The following is a 6,139-nucleotide window of genomic DNA, read 5'->3' as shown; positions in this document are numbered from 1 at the left end:
CAAAAGCTGTTTTGTTTGACCGCGTTCTGTACAGATGTAGGCAGAGTAACATGTGTATCTATATTGCGTCGGAAGTATTGAAGGCATCTCATATTGATCACTACTCGTTCTGTTTTACCACCTCTATACAAATTTCGTTATTATTTTTGTTGACTAATTGGTCAGTCGATTCGACTGACCAACAGCCATTAATTTGACGAACTAAAAATGTACGTCGATTGAAGACTTATTAATGTTCTCCCTGCATGTCAACTAGTTTTGCTTGCGTTTTTTTCTTGGAAGTCTCTGCCGGCCATCGCCTAGCTTACGTCGGCTAGGAAAAGAATCTTGAATTTGATGCTCATGCTTCTACTGTAATAAACTCTTTTAAGATCAACTGGTCAATCTTTTTAGTCTAAGGTGTAATGTCAATAGAGCTAGAGCAGCATATGTGAGAACCATGTGTTAAGTCCCGTTATTACAGTGGAATGAGCAATCTCCATCTTGGCTTTTCAATGTTACAGAAGGAAAATTTATCTCCTGTTTCCTTTATGTGACACAAAACAGAAGTTAACTTTTTTTGTCTGCATGGAACTTTGCCCTGGACCCCAAAAATGTTGTATTTTAATTTAAGATTTTTAAATGTAGCCCTATCGAGTACTACCTCATTTTAAAGGTATTTATAAAAGAATTTAAAAGAAAATAAACTGTATCAGCAATCTGACACATACTTTCTCCCAATAGCTTTGCAACAACTCTTTATCTTGGGTAAGTGGTCGGGGTAAATATGATATTATAAGAAAATCACAAAAGTTGCAATAACTTTTGAACCTTAATTTTGTTACAGCAACTAGGGTCGTAACATTTTGTTTGAAACTAAAAGAACTAAATAATTTTAATCAAAAACTGTAGATAATTTAGTTTCTATCCGATTTTCCTGATATTTAATCGGTTTTTGTGGGGAAAATACTTAAAAGTTGCAATAACTTTTGAACCCTTATTGTTCTGTAATTAGGGCTGTGTCATGTTTAGAGTTAAAAGGATTATAACATACAAGATTTTAATCAATACCCACGCCGCAGCAAACCTGCCGACTAAGCGAATTTCCATTTGTCTGAATTGATTTTCAGTTAAATATATTTTAATAACATTAGGTTTAACGAGTACCTAGGTTTGCTGCTACAAGGAAACTAATAAAGTGTGTTTTTGAGTAAAATATTGATAGCTTAGTACAAAATAAATAAATTTGCCAAGTTTGATCAAAATATATCCATAAACAAGCAAACTACAAAATTTGACAATATTCTCCATAAGAATAACATGGGAATTTTAAATTTACAATTTTTTTAATTTTCTCCGTTACTAATAATTTAACAAAAATTCTTTTATATACTAAATTACTTGTTTTTTTAAGCTCTTTAAAAAGGTCTAAAAAGAAATCGGGAAATTTTGTGTTTTGAGGGTCAAAAGTGAGAAAAACCAATTTTTACCCCATAAAACCCCCCGTAAAGCCCTGTTCCCATGGTCCGATCGTGCTGGTTCGCGAACTCATTCAAGTTTATCCCGCTTTACACCTTTAAACCAAATTTCATCAAAATCGGGCAAAAATTACTCAAGTTATCGCGTTCACGGACGTATATATATATATATACTAGCTGACCCGGCGAACTTCGTATCGCCTAAGTTATAGGTTTCCCCTAAGACAGACCGATGGAAAGAAAGTACCGTTACGTTTAATTTTCAAGATGATCTCGTTCGCATCGCTCAATCACATCCTGGTTGAAGTTCGTTCGCTACGCTCACTCACCTTTGGGTTGGAACTCGTTCGCTGCGCTCACTTGCCTTTAGGTTGGAGCTCGTTCGCTACGCTAACTCGCCTCCAGGTTAGCTCGTTCGCTACGCTCACTCGCCTCCAGGTTGAAGTTCGTTCGCTACGCTCACTCACCTTTTGGTTGCAAATTAGCTGTTGTCATAAATGTAAAAGAAATAATAGTGCTGCACCCTGTTTGTAATCCTTGTAACTTTAATGCTATTGAACATCATAGAACAGAACCAACTTGTTTAATTGAAACAGCTGTTAAGATTCATTAATTCCATTTCTCATAAGGTTAACATGGGAAACTCAAGAGCCACTGGGGCGGAGCCCTTTTAAGAATTTCGAAACGGGAAATAGTTTACGTCCGATTCGCATACCTACAGAATTTACACACCAAATTTCATTACGATCGGTGAAGTCGTTCCGGAGGAGTTTGCAGACAAACACTGTGACACAAGAATTATATATATGATATATATATATATAAATATAAGTCTATATATATATAAAAAAAATTAAACGAATGGTGTTTTTAGCCTCTGGGGACATCAAAATGAAAAAGTAAATCGGTCCCGGGTGTAGGTCTTACCGTGCCACCTACGGTAATAGCTACTTCCCTATACGGAAATTCGCTAAAATCGGTCAAACCCGTTTTTTAGAAATCCAATTTTCTATGATTGGGTTTTGACGGAAAAACCACTAAAGCTGCAATAACTTTTTAAGCCTAATTTTTACACAATGGGATTAGATTCTAACCATTTTGTTAAGAGTAAAAAGGGCTATAACATATAACATTTTAATTTTAATTATTGTTTGAGTAGTTTTTTTATCAAATCTTTCCATTAAATTTGGGTTTTATGGACAAATCACAATTAAAATCAAATATTTAAGAAAATACCTGGAGATACCATGGATTAGTACCTAACCTAACCAGGCCACAGGCGTAGTATGTATCTCTGTAAACATCCACTCGGACATCAATTCGAAAACCACTCTTTTTTGGACTAAGGGTCCAAAACATTTCCACCAAAACCTCAAACTATAGTTCCCTACCCTCTAAAGCACAAACTGTTTAAGGGGGTGGGGGTAGCTTCAGGTCTCTATCTGAACCTTTGAGTAGTCAATGATCTGAACTCAGTGCGAAATGATGGTAATTAATAAATGCATCAAAAAACACATGGGTTCTCCCAAGATAATAAACGGTACCAGCAAATTGACACATACTTTCTCCCATTATCGTGTTATCAAATTTGAACATTCTACTACATTTTTTTATGAAACTTTATTGGTTGATGGGAGAAAATCACAAAAATTTTGAACCACAATATTTCTAGCATTTGTCTTGTGCAATTTTGTTCATGGTTAAATAAACTATTTTCAATAAAAATTGTTACAGCCTTGCCGTCTGTAATAATCAGATATTTCTGTTATTTTATAGGAAAATCGCTAATGGAAATCAACATAAAAATTAAATTTAAAATACCCCCGCCGCAGCAATCCTGCAGACTAAGCAAATTTCCACTTGTCTGATAAAATTTTGAGTTTTGAGACCTAATTCCCTATATGGGAAATTCGCTAAAAAATTAAGACATCTGGAGATAACAACATATTAGTACCATACAGATTAAACATACACTCCCGTGGATATTTCTCATCTTTATGGAACAGCTCTGAAGACAATTTTAATGTTAGTTCTGTAGGTGTGTACTGAAGAGTTTGCGTTTTGTTTATTATTTGTTTCTTGTTATTTCAGTCAATTAAACCGTGTTTAACCAAATAATACGATCTAATCATAGACAATAACTTGCCCCCTAGATATATAACCCAAGAGTGAAGCACAAATCCAGAAATAAACCCTAAAATAGAAACAAAATTTCGTGGACACTAGCCCCCAGTGTCACCCACCGTACATGATCTATACACAAAAAACAAGCTTCAAAATTTACAATGGGATTAGAACTCTACTTGTGTTGCTTAGTCTATGTTAGTACCTACCTAGATTCCAGATTTCACCTAAATTGCACCACGGGTTTAGTCTGTTGCTCTACACATCAACATCCGACAACCACTTTTTTTGTATCCAGGGGAGCCCAAAAAGGGCTATCCACTCAAAACTTAACTGAGATTTTACAAAAAACAGTACTTACCGTTTATAATAAGTATAGGAATAAGTAAAAATTTTAAATTATTGCCATTTTGTACAGGGTTGACTTGAAGACCCCTGGTTTTTAGCTGATTTTCTTCTTCAAAATCGTAAAACCCTCATTTTGGGGTCCCCGACATGACTATTTTCATACCAACCAATAAGTGCACTTTGATTCATATAAAGGTATGTAAAGTTACGTTTTCCTGGTGTAGCAAATTGAAAAGTTTTGGGGGTATCCATACTTTAACCTAAACCTGTAGTTCCTATATGTGTACTGTATTCGTGAAAACAAAAACTTGGGCAATTGTGGTCATATTTTGATTAAATTAAACATAAGTTTGGATGAGCATGAAAAGGTTTACGAACCAGCAAGATTGGGTAATGAAAAGGTGTATGGGTTTTAAACATTTTTTACAAAAATTGTTACTTGAAATTTGACCCTAAAACATAAAAATGGCAGCCTCGTATAGAGCTAGAAAACTCAGAGTTTGGTATACTGAATGAATCACTGTTCTACTCTTCATGTGTATAGAGAAAATTCAAAAAAAAACTACAGTAGCTATATATTTTAAATTCCCACTCTATTCTTAGAGAGATCATAAAAAATGATTTTGATCAAATATTATTGCATAGGGCCTATCAAACAAAATTTTTTTGTAAACAATTACTCACCTGCCTACTTCATTCAGTAAATTATGTTTTATGAAAGTATTAGTGGGTCACAGATGTTTTTGGATAGGATCTTGTTAACACACAAGTTTGAGATTTAGCCGGATTGTGGGAGATTTTAATGATTTTACTGCTACATGGGGAAGATCATTTACACTAATATATATATAGCCCCAGTGCTTGATTTGATATTAGCATAAATAGGTACTTGTCACATTAAGTTAGATTAGGTCTACAGTTCCGGCAACTCATTTTTTACAAATCAAACACTGTATAAACCTATTGTGTTATTACAATTTACAATGATCTTAAAAATCGATAGTGACCTCCAAAGAAACCCTATTTTGGCCTCACACAATTTTGGTTCGAGATTCAAATTTTCAACCCCACCTGACCTGAAGTAAATTAAGTCTGGGCCCAGCCCCTAGTTTTGAGATTGAAAATCTGGAGTGCAGCGTTACAAATTAAAAACAAGTGTGGAAAAGTTAAAGGAAGTATTGCTGGCTTACTCAATTACATAACACAAGTTTTTAATTTAAAGCATTGTCATTTAGAGATGTTTTGAATTACTCTTAGTGTAGTGTAACAAAAATGCCAATAAAAGCGCAAACACCATTACTGCAATTTATTAGGACTAGGGTAAATGTGTTACTTAAAAATCCATCATAGAAATTTGACACTATAAATTTTTGTTATTTTGGTACCTGTGAGGGCCTTTTAGAGAAATAATGTTCTTTTTGGCAATGACTAACAACCCTAAAATAAGATGTTTGGTAGGGCATGTGTACAAATTTAGTACTATATAAACTAGCTGTTACCCACGGGCTCCACCCCGTTTACTACATAAGTATTAATAAAACTATTGATTGGTTAAGTTAAGCTGAAATAAACAAAGCAGAATACAGTAATGGTAATACAAACAAATAATAACAGCTGAGGTATTTTTAACATTAGGTAAATGGAAAGTTTCCTTTGGAAAGCAATTACGACCTTATAGGGCAATTTATGAAATAATGGATAATTTTGCGCAAGGTTTCTCGTCATGACGAACATTTTAAGTATATGGTTTATGGGGGTGTGACTTGTAGTTTTCTCAAAAGTTCATGGGTACTTTTGGCTTTATATATAGATTAGTAAATAGTGCTGTCAGATTAAAATAATAAATCATCTGAACACCGAAGAGAAAATGAAAACACAATGATTATTTTTTAATTTTATTACAATGTTGTATTTATTTAGTAACAACAACTCCTGACACACTTTCAGTATAATTATTGTTATATATTACAAAAACCCTATCCTTAACCTATATGGAAATCATAAGTATCGTAAAATATGCAACTGTCTATTAAATTAAGAGGTTTTCTAGATACACATGCTACTTAAGTATATTTTAAAATACAAATAAGATACCAAGTTAATACGAAACAATATCTGAAATAGTTTATAAAGAATATCATACCAAGTGAAAAAAAAACTATCACAAGAATTCCTGTATTTTCACCTCCAACTTTAGACACGATGAAACC

The sequence above is a fragment of the Macrosteles quadrilineatus genome, unplaced genomic scaffold, assembly GCF_028750875.1.
Source record: "Macrosteles quadrilineatus isolate MER2022 unplaced genomic scaffold, UCM_ALF_1.0 Scaffold_1__1_contigs__length_201487025, whole genome shotgun sequence".
Classification (NCBI taxonomy): Eukaryota; Metazoa; Arthropoda; class Insecta; order Hemiptera; family Cicadellidae; genus Macrosteles; species Macrosteles quadrilineatus.
Note: the sequence above shows the minus strand (reverse complement) of the source record.